Consider the following 13,799-nt stretch of genomic DNA (forward strand, 5'->3'; position numbering starts at 1 on the left):
GGGCTCCCTGATATGCGGAGTTGCCCTTCATGAGCGTGCGATATGTGTAGGATTTGTTGCATGTCTAGTATAGTGATTCATGCACTTGCATGTGTGTCATTATGATTATTGTATGCCCTAGCAACATCAGAGCCATAGCCTCCACGACACATCGTGGGTGGTTGGATTGGATATCGAAAATACTATTTTTAGCATCGGGCACCATAGATGTCCCTGGGTGAAAATCCCTGAACCCGATGGTTTCAGAGGATGACTCCAACGTCGAGACCGAGTGGATACATGAGCTTGCAAGGGCCGTATACCAGTAGGCCGCGTCTCCCACTGTGTCGTGGTCAGTTGGAAAGGGGTGTGACCATACCGGCCTGAGTGAGGGGGCAATTTCTAGGTTGAGTTTGACCAGCTTGAGGAATCAGTCCACTATCGATGAGCCTGACCCGATATTGGCAGGTGGATAGTGAGGTCTCTTCTACTCTCCCAGTTGTACATCTGATGATTATCCAAAATGAGAACTGTACTGATATATGATGAGGATTGACATGCTTGAGTTGTATCTCGCTTCGCATGGCCGTGTTATGGCCGATGACATTCATATCTTACACCGCATAGCCTTGGTACGACTGATTCCATTCATGTATCTATCAGTATGATTTCGCATTACTCTGATATTACATTCTGAGCACGCTTATACTGCGCACACACTTACACCACCCTCTAAACTTTCTATAAGCTTATGCACGATTGATGCGTGTAGGTTATGTCGGGACGCAGCCGTAGCATAGTAGCAACAGGAGTGTGCAGACGAGCTTTTGGAGTTTCTATCTTTTGCATTATCTTGTATTCCTTTCAGATGCATTGTACTTAAAAGTTTTTAATCATAGTGAATTTTGTGATGGTGTTCTTGTGGTTATTATTCGTGAGTTATGCTTGTGGTTACGCTCATTAAGAATCAGACTGATGATTATAAATCCTCCTTGTAGCATCCTAGGATTGGAACCTAGTGTATGGGTGCCGAGAGCCGAGAATGGGGTACTGCGGAGGTTGTCGGGCCGGATTTGGCGATCGAAAATTTTGTGAGCCCAGTTTCTGAGTTCAGGGTGTGACAAAAGTTAGTATCAGAGCATAAATTGGGAATAATTGAGAACAACATCACATGTTTGTTATGAGTCTAGGTTCCGAGTGCGTAACCTTCTAGTTGAATTCCCTAACGTGCGATTCTTAAGGTTGGTCAGCGTCTTTATTCTTCCTATAGGACATGCCGCGTAGGAGAGTGACCCGATCGACTCCTGCTGCGCCACCTGAGGCTCCAGCTTTACCACCTGCACCTCCCGTTCCACCGCTAGAAATCCCTACTCCCCTGCTTGAGGATGACGTTCCTCCACCCGATGCCGGTGCGAATCCGACTGTGCCTGTGAGTGCCTCGTAGTTACAGTAGATGTTTCAGGCTGTGACTGCTGCACTTTAGGGGCAGGGCAGGCACCCAGTTGTTTCTTCAGCCCAGGCCGAGTAGGAGTGCGCGAGCGCCCTTCTTCGTTAGTTCTGACTGCTTGATCCTCCGCCTTTCCAGGGCGAGCCAGATCCGATAGCAGCTGAGAGATGGCGCTCCGATGTGGAGAAGATGTTTGGTACCATTTCATGTACGACCGAGCAGCAAGTCCGGTTGGCAGTATTTCTTTTCCAGGGCAAGGCCAAGCACTGGTGGATCTCTGTTACCCGTGTCGTAGGACCTGATTATGTCTGGACATGGGAGGACTTTATCGACCGATTCGAGGAGCAGTACTTCCCTGACCACATTCGACGTCAAAGAGCACTAGAGTTCGAGACTTTGGTATAAGGGGATATGACCGTAGCGTAGTACGTGGCTCATTTTGTGGCGCTATCGAGGTTTGCGCCATATATGATTGATGATGAGGGGCGGAAGGCCCGCTGTTTCGAGAACGGCTTATGTTACAGTCTTCGAGGCTGTGTTATTGGACATGAGCTTCTGACTTTTTAGGCGGTAGTGTGGAGGGCTCAGATTTATGAGGCCGAGTGGGCCGGTATGGGCCGGTATGCAGGCCAATCGAGATCAGAGGAGGGAACGGAAGAGGTAGGCTCCCTCTAGTAGTTCCCAACAGCATCTACGACCGTAAAGGTACAGGAGCCACCCATCCGCCATGGCACCAGCAGCACCATCGGCACCACCTTAGAGGCAGCTTTTTGATACCTGCTATGGATGTGGTGGGATAGGACACCATAGGTGGGAGTGTCCCCGACTGCAGCAGTAGCAGCCAAGAGCACCAGTAGTACCTCCAGCACCTCCTCTATGTCAGTTTACAGGTACTGGCTTTGGATGAGGTGGGCTAGGGCATCGTGGGAGCGAGTGTCCCCGTCCTCAGTAGCAGTCGCGATGGCAGTATCTATCGCCGAGACCCTCAGGCTAGATTTTATACGGCTCAGCAGGACCCGTAGACCTCTAGAGGAGTCGTTAAGGGTATACTTCCAGTCTTTGCATGCATCGCTCGAGTACTATTTGATTCCGGTGCTTCGCACTCATTCATGTCTGAGGACTTTTACCGATCGACTGGATTGCCGACAGAGTCTGCGAGTGAGGGATTGACCATATCGATGCCCTTGGAGAAGACCATAGTATTGGGCCGTTTCTGTTCATCTTGCCCTGTTCCGATCGGTGATATCTTTTTACCCGCTGGCTTATTTGTACTACCGTTGACAGATTTCGACGTTATCTTGGGCATGGATTAGCTTGCCGAGTACCACGCCATCTTAAACTGCTCCACGAGGATAGGCACGTTCTACATACTAGGCTTGCCACAGTTTCAGTTCGTTGTAGAGCCTCGAGGAGAGCCATTGTCTTGCTTGATGTCCTGTGTCATTGAGGAGCCTTTTGTCGCTTGTATTGATCAGTTGCCAGTGGTTTGTGACTTCCCCGACGTATTCCAGGAGATTCCAGGATTACCGCCACACCGTCATATTGAGTTCCAGATAGATATTGTGCTTGGTACTGCACCGATCTCGAAGGCCCTGTACCGTATAGCACCGATGGAATTGCGTGAGCTACAGCGACAGTTGGACGAGATTGCGTGAGTTAGGATTTATTCGTCTGAGCAGTACACCTTGGGGAGCGCCGGTACTCTTCGTCAGGAAGTAGGATGGCTCGTTAAGGATCTACATAGATTACCGTGAGCTCAATCGGGTCATGATCAAGAACAAGTACCCGCTCCCGAGGATAGACGATTTATTTAATCAGTTGGAGGGTGCACAGTTCTTTTCGAAGATTGACCTACGTTCTAGTTATCATCAGATTCGTGTCCGAGAGGAGGACATCCCGAAAACAGCTTTCAGGATGTGTTACGGTTATTTTGAGTTTCATGTCATGTCCTTTGGACTGACTAATGCACCCACGGTCTTCATACAGTTGATGAATGAGGTCTTCCGTCCATATCTCGATTAGTTTGTTGTGGTCTTCATCAACGACATTCTGATATATTCGAGGACCCGTGAGGACCATATACAGCATCTGAAGATTGCTTTGCAGACCCTCCATGCCCACCAGCTGTATGTGAAACTGGAGAAGTGTGAGTTTTGGTAGAAGGAGGTGAGATTCCTCGGTCACGTGGTGACGAGGGATGGTGTTGCAGTAGACCCCTCGAAGGTTGAGGCAGTGCGTTAGTGGGACCAGCCCATGATTGCGTCCGAGATTCGCAGTTTCCTTAGTTTAGCAGGATACTATCGGTGTTTCATTGAGGGCTTCTCCCCTGGTGCAGTCCCGTTGATCAGGTTAACTCGGAAGGGCACAGAGTTTATTTAGAGTGACGCTTGTGAGCGAGCATTCATGGAGCTGAAGGCCCGTTTGACGTACGCTCCTGTCCTCACTCTTCCCTCTAGGAGTGATGGATTTGTTGTATTTACTGATGCTTCACGTATTAGCTTGGGTGTTGTCCTGATGCAGTACGGGAGACCAGTGGCTTATGTGTCTCGTCAGCTCAATGTTCATGAGCTGAACTACCCCACTCATGATTTGGAGTTGGCAGCAGTCGTCTTCACACTGAAGGTGTAAAGACACTATCTCTATGGGGTCACGTTCGAGCTCTTCTCTGACCACAAGAGGTTAAAGTATCTATTCTCTCAGTCCAAGCTGAACATGAGATAGAGACGCTGGATAGAGCTTCTGAAGGACTATAATTTTGACCTCCAGTACCACTCAGGCAAGGCGAACATGGTGGCAGATGCTCTCAGCCGTCAGCCTCGAGGCCTGGTGGCACATATGATGATTTAGGAGTGGAGGATGCTCGAGGATATAGCAGAGTACGATTTCAATTTTGGTTTGCAGTCTTCTATTGTTCAGCTATCGAGCCTGTCAATTCAACCCTCTCTTGTCGCAAGGGTGATCGAGGATCGGTAGACAGACGAGTCGTTATAAGATTATCGAGCAGGGGCAACATCTGAGAGTCAGACAGATTGGCAAATTCGTGTTGATGGTGGACTTCGCTTCAGAGGCCGATTATGTGTCCCAGATATTCCTGAGTTGCGTAGAGACCTTATGACCGAGGCACATCGATCGTAGTTTTCTATCCACCCTAGCTCGACGAAGATGTATTGTGATATGAGGTGATAATAATTTTGGGCTGGGATGAAGCACCAGATCGCTAGTTTTGTAGCCGAGTGTGACACATGACAGAGTGTCAAGGCAGATCATCAGAGACCCCCTGGTCTATTGCAACCATTGAGCATCCCGATGTGGAAGTGGGAGCACGTATCTACAGACTTTATTATGGGTTTGCTGAGGACTTAACGCGGTTATGACTCCATCTGAGTTGTCATGGATTGTTTGACGAAGTCGGTACATTTTCTTGCGATCCGTGCGACTTGGCCTTTGGACCGACTTGTGAGGTTATTCATTGAGGAGATTATGAGAATGCACGATGTTCTAGTCTCGATCGTTTCTGACCGAGACCCGAGGTTCATGTCTCAGTTTTGGAGGAGCTTTCAGAGAGCGATGGGCACTGATTTGCAGCTCAGCACAGCGTATCATCCACAGACTGATGGCTAAACCGAGAGGGTCAATCAGATCCTTGAGGATATGCTTCGGGCCTACGTGATTGACTTCGGGGGTAGCTGGGATGAGCCTCTACGATTGGCTGAGTTCGCATATAATAACAGCTATCAGGCGACCATTGGCATGACTCCTTTTGAGGCAATGTATGACAGACTGCGTAGATCTATGAGTTGTTGAACCGAGGTTGGAGAGTGGCGTCTCCTAGGTCCCGAGCTTATGCAGCAGACGTTAGAGGTTATCAATATCATCAGGCAGAGGATGCGCACACCTCAGTGTCGGCAGAAGAGTTTTACTAATCATCGGCGTCATCCCTTGGAATTTGATTTAGGGGACCACATATATCTCAAGGTCTCACCCATGAAGGGCATACTTCGATTTGGAGCGAAGGGCAAGCTTGCCCCGAGATTCATAAGACCTTTTGAGATCACTGAGCGCATTGGCACCGTGGCCTATTGGCTTGCCTTACCATCTTATTTGTCTAGCATCCACAACGTTTTTCACGTATCTATGTTGAGAAAGTGTGGGTCAGACATCATTCCTGTTATTGATTGGCAGCTGTTGGAGGTTCGTGAGGACGCTTCTTACATTGAGCAACCAATTCGTATCCTTGATCGAAAATAGCAGGTCCTCTGGACCAAGGTCATTCCCTTAGTGAAGGTTCAGTGGGGTCACCATTCTGTTGATGAGGTGTCATGGGAGCGCGAGGCCGAGATTCAAGAGCGCTATCCCCAGCTCTTTGATGATTGATTGTGTATTATATCCTGTATGCTGTCTTCGATTTTATATGACGATGCCTTGCTTCCTCTTCTATTATGAGTTATGTTTTCTTGCGATGATTGTGTAAATTTTGAGGATGAAATTTTTATTTGGAGGGGAGAGTTGTAAGGCCCGTATCTTAGTCCGTACCATTCCGTAACCTTCCGCGGTCCTTCCAGTCAAATTCTGGCAACCTTCGCACTGTATTTGATGTTTGCCCGCGATCCTAAGCTGGGTCCCACATATCAACGTTGGCTCAATTCGAAGCTTGTACCTTAGCGACCGCGCCGTCGCCACTGTTCTAACGTCACAACTTGCACACCGAACCGATACCCAGGTCAGAGGATGTGGGCCTGTGTTCAATTTGAAGAAAATGACGCGCGTTGCGAATTTTGAGGAAATCTCTACAACATGTCCCATCAATCAATTAATCACTTATGTCAAGTACAAGTCAAGTACAAGCCATACCCAAGTATAAGTAACCCATCTCTCCCATTCCCAAAGTCAACTCTCTCTCTCTCTCTCTCTCTCTCTCTCTCTCTCTCCACCCATCCCTTTCTTACAACACATCACTCCACCCATCCCCTTCTTACAACCCATCACTCAACCCATCACCCATCCTTATCACCCCATCACTTCTCTCTCTCCCTCATTTCTCAAAAAAATCTCCCAAGCAACATCCCACGTCCAAGCTCCCTCCCTCCCAAACAACAAGTGTGGCCCACTTTCCCTACCCTCTCATCTCACATCTCAACCGTTCATTCATCATCTACCACCATCAAACTTAAAGGTAAGGAGCTAAGGAAGCTAGGGGAGCAAGGAGAAGGCCTAGAGGTGGGTGATCTTTGAGTTTCTATCGTTGATTTTATGATTTGAGGGCCCACTTATTAATGGGACCCATTTTGATGTATGTGTTGTATCAATGGATGGCCCATAGTGGCGGGGTCCCTCCTCTCCATCACCGTCTCTCTCTCTCTCTCTCTCTCTCTGTATCTCTCTCCCTCTCTCCCTCTCTTTTGTTATGGGTGTGGTCCACTAGATCCACATCGATCGTGGACCCACCATGATGGATGTATTCTATCGACGCCGTCCATCTGCTTTATCCATGCCATCCAGTGGGCCTGACCTGAATGATGGAAAAATGCAAATATTAGACACATCAGGTGGGCCACGTACATGTGGGACCCACCATGATGTCCATGCCGTCCAGCGTCTCTGGACGGTGGACGAAGTAGGGGTGGATAACATGGAGTGCGTGTACTGACAGGGGTGTGTACTTATAAGTTAACAAAAGAAAAAAAAGGGGGCTTTTGGAGGTGGGCTGTTCATGCAGGCCCTACCTTGGTGTATGAAGATTAATCCACGCCATCTATTCCATTCTCCAGCTCATTTTAGGCGTTGAGCCGAAAAATGAAGCTGATCCCACTTTCTGGCGGGCCATACCATAGGAAACAGCAGTATTACCATTAAAACCCACCTTGATCCTTCTATTCGCCAAAAATGGGCCGCATATTAGACTCATTTGGTCGGTCTTGGACCGTGGAATCTAATGGCCGGAGTGGATTCATCTGATGTGGGCCCCACATGGAAAAAACCATAGAATTTTTAATTAAAAAAAACCACTTAGCATTAGGCAGCGCTGCTACCGCTGACACACCAGAGACGCACAGGCATCGCCTGCGGCGTCTGGGCGGACGAATAGCAGGGACCATTGGGTCCCAGCCGTAAGCCCCACCTTGATGTGTCTCGATAATCCACACCGTGCATTTTGATGGGGCCCCTTAGGGCTGTGATCCATCCAAATATTAGGCCGATCTGACGCTTAGGTGGCCCACATAACAGGAAACAGTGGAGATTGAACGTGTGCCATTGGAGCCCTTTTGGGTCAGCACAGACGATTTGAATCAATATGAAATTTGTTTTTACTCTTCATCCAGGTCTGCGTGACCATATGAACGGATTGGATGGCTTATAAACATTATGGTGGGCCCCACATGGAGCCCACAGCGATGTACGTGTTTTATTCACACCGTCCACCACTACCGTGGACAGTGGAGCTCACCTAGATGTATGTGTTTTCTCTCTGCCGTCCAGCCATTTTAGGTGGCTGCTGGATGGCAGGGGGGACCCCACCATGAGGTCTATGTTTCATCCATGCCGTCCATCTATATGGGACCCACCCCACGTGTGGGGGCTGCACCTCGTGTGTGTGCATGTGTGTGTGTATATATATATTATATTGTATATATTATATATATATATATATATATATATATATATATATATATATACATATATATGATGGTGGGCTTTTATGGGACCTACCATGATGCATGTGTTGCATCCAAGCTGTCTAACCATTTTGAAAGTTCATTTTATGGCATGAGCTAGGGCTTGAAACGGATCTAGAATCAAGTGGACTACCTAGCAAAGGGCAGTGAGGATTGAGCTTCTGCCATTGAAACTCCTTGTTGTCACAAGAGTTGGATCATCAGGAAAAAAAATTTCCTCTTAAACCAAGTTTGTGTGACCTTACAACTAGATTAGACAGAAAGTAAATGTTATAGTGGGCCTTAAGAATTTTCATGATGGAAATCATAGTCACCATTGTTATTTGGAGTGTGGCCCAGTTGATCCTTTGATATAGATACATATGAGGCCCATGTGATCGGCCCATCTTGATATATTTGTGGCCTGTTGTTGAGGCCCACTTTAATACATATGAGGCCCATTTGATGTATTGGAGGCCCATGGGTCGAGGCCTAATGGGATGTACATAAGGCCCATTGTAATGTGTTTCCACCATGGTTTATGTGATGATCTCGATGGCGGGCTACGCCTTGGGAGCAATGATGGTTTGACGTCCACATTGTATGGATAATGTTGGTTAAATGTCCGCATTATCACTCTCCCTAGGGCCCATTGATAGGCCCATACTTGTAGTGTGTAGGCCGTCTAGGCCATTTTCGTTATGCACAGAGCCCAACACTATATAACATGCTTAGTATAGATCCATGATTCATGATCATACGCATCATATATAGCTTGATATGAGGAGTGACTGATCATAGCATATGCTCTCGGGCAGATTGTTTATGGGCTCCCTAATATGCAGAGTTGCCCTTTATGAGGGCGCGGTATGCATAGGATTTGTTGCATGTCTAGTATAGTGATTCATGCACTTGCATGTGTGTCATTATGATTATTGTATGCCCTAGCGACATTAGGGCCATAGCCTCCACAGATACATTGTGGATGGTCGGATTGGATACCGAAAATACTGTTTCTAGCATCGGGGTGCCATAGATGTCCCTGGGTGAAAATTCTTGAACCCAATAGTACCAGAGGATGACTCCAACGTTGAGACCGAGTGAATATATGAGCGCGTGAGGGCCGTATACCAGAAGGCCGCATCTCCCACTATGTCATGGTTGGTTGGAAAGCGGTGTGACCTTACTAGCCTGAGTGAGGGGGCAATTTCTAGGTTGAGTTTGACCAGCTTGAGGAATCAGTCTGCTATCGATGAGCCTGGCCCGATATTGGCAAGCAGATAGTGAGGTCTCTTCCACTCTCCCAGTTGTGCATCCGGATAGAGGTGGCAAGCTGGCGTAGAGTGTACTAGACCTCGGTGATTATCCAGAATGAGAACTGTACTGATATATGATGAGGATTAACATGCTTGAGTTGCATCTCGCATCGCATGGCTGTGTTATGGTCGATGGCATTCGTATCTTGCACCGCATAGCCTTGGTACGACTGATTGTATTCATGTATCCATCAGCATGATTCCGCATTACTTTGACCTTACATTCTGAGCACGCTTATACTGCGCACACACTTACACTACCCTCTAAGCTTTCTATAAGCTTATGCACGATTGATGCGTGTAGGTGACGCCAGGACGCAGCCGTAGCATAGTAGCAGCAAGAGCGTGCAGATGAGCTTTTGGAGTTTCTATCTTTTGCATTATCTTATATTCCCTTCAGATGCATTGTACTTAGAAGTTTTTTAACATAACGGATTTTGTGATGGTATTCTTGTGGTTGGTATTCTTGTGATTATTGTTCGTGGGTTATGCTTGTGGTTACGCTCACTACGAATCAGACTGATGATTATAAATCCTCCTTGTAGCATCCCAGGATCGGAACCTGGTGTATGGGTGCCGGGAGCCGAGAATGGGGTATTGCGGAGGCTGGCGGCGCCGAATTTCGGCGATCGAAAATTTTGTGAGCCCGGTTTCTGAGTTTGGGGTGTGACACTATATGGGGCACTGTGATGTGAGTGTTTTACCCAGCCCATGAATGAATGACTGTCGGACCCATAGAATTTACTCAGTACACTAAGCGTACTGAATTACTCATTCCGCAATCTACTTCCTTTCGAATGATACCCCTGCATGAACGGATTAGTTTGGGCAGGGCTCTGTGGGGCCCATCGTGATGTAAGTGTTTTATCCACGCCGTTCATTATTTTTCTTAGTTCATTTTAAGGTATGAGCAAAAAAATGAGGCAAGTAAAGGGCTCCAATGGACCAGACCAAAGGAAGCTGCAATGATAATGACACCCACCATTGAAACCTTTCTAAGGGCCAGCGTGATGTTTTTTTTACCATCCAACCTATTCATAAGGTCATGTAGATGTGGATGAAGTGAAAACACTGATATTAGCGTCATCTGAAACTTCTCCAGCTCCCAAGAAGTTTTTAATGGTGGACGTTCAATCCCCACTTTGTAATCCACTTACGCCTTGGACCCGCCCCATTTTTTGGTTAATATCTTAAAATGATCCGAGAAAAGCATTGAACGGTATGGAGAAAGTCAATTCATGACTTGGGTGGGCCAAGAACTTAAAAATAAAGTCAATCCATGACTTGGGTGGGCCACACCACATAATATAGTGGAGAGGGGTTTCCTTAAAACATTCATAATCATATATTGGGCCCACCTAAATGTGATTCACAGATCCAACCCATTTATTATGTGTGTCCCACTTGGATGAGGGCTCAGACCAAGTTTCAGCCGCATCCAAAACTCATGTGAGCCCCACCAAGTGCTTTTATATTTTTTAGGATGTCTTCACATAGTTTTAGATGGTATGGCCCACCTGAGTTTCGTATATGGATGATTTTTGAGATATCTCATAAGCTAAAGGGGACACATCAAATGCACGGTGTTGATGTTTGACACACAGCATGTGGGGCCCACAAAACTTACTAACATTAATTCGTAGGTTCTCGCGAGGTCAATAAGTTGGGTCACAATTTTGACCAGAATATTTGGCCCATTTTATATGTTTGGTCTATTTACTCTATTTTACCGATTAATACCATCAATTTGACTAGTTACTCGCCCGATCAAGCTACATTTTTTTTTCACAGATAAATTTCAATTTCCATTTAAAAATAACATTTTCTTCAAAATATATATTTTTAACTAATTCTTCTTTGAAAACTTTTAGTAAAATATCATTTTTATTATAAAATATTTCAAAAAAAATTAAAATATAAATTTTGAATTTTTATTTTCAAAATCTCAAAAATTTTCTACAATTTTAATTTTTTTCTCAAAAATTCCAAAATGCCGATTTTTTTCCTTCAAAAGCATCATTTTATTTTCAACTTTTCAATTTTCCTTTTTAAGATGATATTTTTTTTTTTCAAAATCTCAATGGTTTTATAAATAACTTTTTCTTTTAATTTCAAATTTTTAACATTTTCAATTATTTTTTAAAATCACAATTTTTTTCAACTTCTTTATTTTTTGTTTCAAAATGTTTGTTTTTTTGTTAAAGTATCAATTCTTTAATATTTTTTAATTTTAAAAATTTCAATTCTTACTAACTTCTCCATTTTTTTAAAGCATTTTTTTCTAACTTGTTAATTTTTTCTGAACTTCTCAATTTTATTTTATTTTTCAAAATACAAAATCTCATTTTCTTTTTCAAAATATTTTCATTTTTCAACATCGTCAAAATTTTCACATTTTTTAAAAATCTTTTTAATTTTCTTTTAAAGGATATTATTTTTTTCTTGAAATCAAATTCTTTTTTTCAAAATTATAAACTTTATTCAATATTCTTTTTTTTTTAATTCCCACAAAATAGATTTTTATTAAATCATGATTTTTATTTTTTTCAAAATCTCATTTTTTCTCAAACATTGTTAAATTTTTTAACTTCTCAATATTTTTTCATGTCATATTACAAATCATTTACATATTAGTTTTAAATTAAAAAAAAAATAATTTCCACTCATTTGATAATATATATATATATATATATATATATATATATATATATATATATATATATATATATATATATATATATATATATATATATATTCAATCAAATGTTAAAAAATAATATTAGATACAAATATGTACAATTAAACCACTAAATTTGTATTAAAAAACAATTTTGAGACTAAAAAAATAATAATTTTCCACCATATTCTGAAAAAATGAAAAAAAATAAATGTAGGCAAGAGTCCTTTTACGATGGACCATGATCCGTCGCAAAGCAACTAAAAAACGTTGGGAATTGCTATTTTTTTTTTTTTTTTGGGGAGGGGGGGAATTTGCAACATCAAATTCCATCAAAAAATCAAAATTTGAGATGGATTTAGTCCATTGCTAGTTTACGACGGACCGAAATCCATTGTAAATCTGATTTTAGTGACGGATTATGGTCTGTCGCAAAATTCCATGACGTTTGGACCATGGATTTTTGAGAAAGACGGGATTGGCGATGGACTTTTTCCGTTAGCGACAGATTAAATCCATCGTTAAACCAAGCGATTTTTCCGACGGAAAAATTCGCAATTTTGGCGTAATGATAATATATGAAAGACAATGCAAATAGCTTGAAAAGAAGAAGATTTTTCATTTTTGTCCTATTTTTTTCTATGTTGAAATAGTAAGAAATGATCCCCATTTATGGAAAAAGGATTAAAGCTTCGGTCAACTTAAGAATCCCTTGGGATGGCCAGAGTTTTAAGATTGTCTTAACAGCTAGCAAATTTTGCGGGATAAGATTTGAATCAATCTTATGTTGGCCGGAGACAAGATTCGGCTGGCTTGAGAATCATTCAGCTAGCCATACATAGGGTTTGGCTGGCCAAACACCCATGGAAACTAAGGCAAGCCATTGCTGGGAAACGAGGTCAAAGACCCTATGGCTATTGCCTGGCTGACCCGAGATGGTTCGACTGGCTGAAGACAAGGTTAGGCTAGCCAAGCTACCCTGAAAGCTAAAGCAATAGCACAATAACTTACAACTTATAAAATCCACTAAGATGTACTTTGACCTAGGGTTACTCTTAAGGTCTTCTTTACCTGTAGGATGGCATACAATTGATTCTTCTCTTTAAATTCTTCTGAGCCTTTTGATCTTGAGAGGTTGAGCCACACTCAAGTCTTGAAATGTTGAATTGAACTGAGTTTTGTATAATATATATTTTGTTTATGAAATTTGACAATCTACTTACATGCTTAAAATATTAGAACTTACAAAAAGAAGTGAAGAAATCATGAAAAAGGAGTCCTGAAAATTCAAGTATAGAAAAATTAAATTCTAAAATTCTAGGGCCAGCGAGACAAAATCCTGAAAACTATAGAAATAATCCTTCAATTCAATTGAGGACAGTTTGATCCAATTAAGGACAACTTCGATCCAATCAAATATGGCTTCGATCTGATCGAGAAATTTATGAAGTTCAAAGTTTAGTTGCTAGAAAACTTATGTTCCAAATCGACTTGATCGTACTCCCATCGACACCCATTGAAAACCTGTCGATCTGATTGAAGCTCCCATCGATAAAAGTGACAAGTGTGTAAATTAAAATCAGTTTGTGAATTTTCTGAAGAGGTACAAAAGTTAGATTTCCTAAACTATAAATCGGGGTACCTAGGACGTCCCAAATCATCTTTTAGGGTTTGGAGATGGAGAGAAAGCTTAGATGGAGTGCCAACAATGTTCTTCCACTTCGTTT

The sequence above is a fragment of the Magnolia sinica genome, chromosome 11 (assembly GCF_029962835.1).
Source record: "Magnolia sinica isolate HGM2019 chromosome 11, MsV1, whole genome shotgun sequence".
In the NCBI taxonomy this organism is placed as follows: Eukaryota; Viridiplantae; Streptophyta; class Magnoliopsida; order Magnoliales; family Magnoliaceae; genus Magnolia; species Magnolia sinica.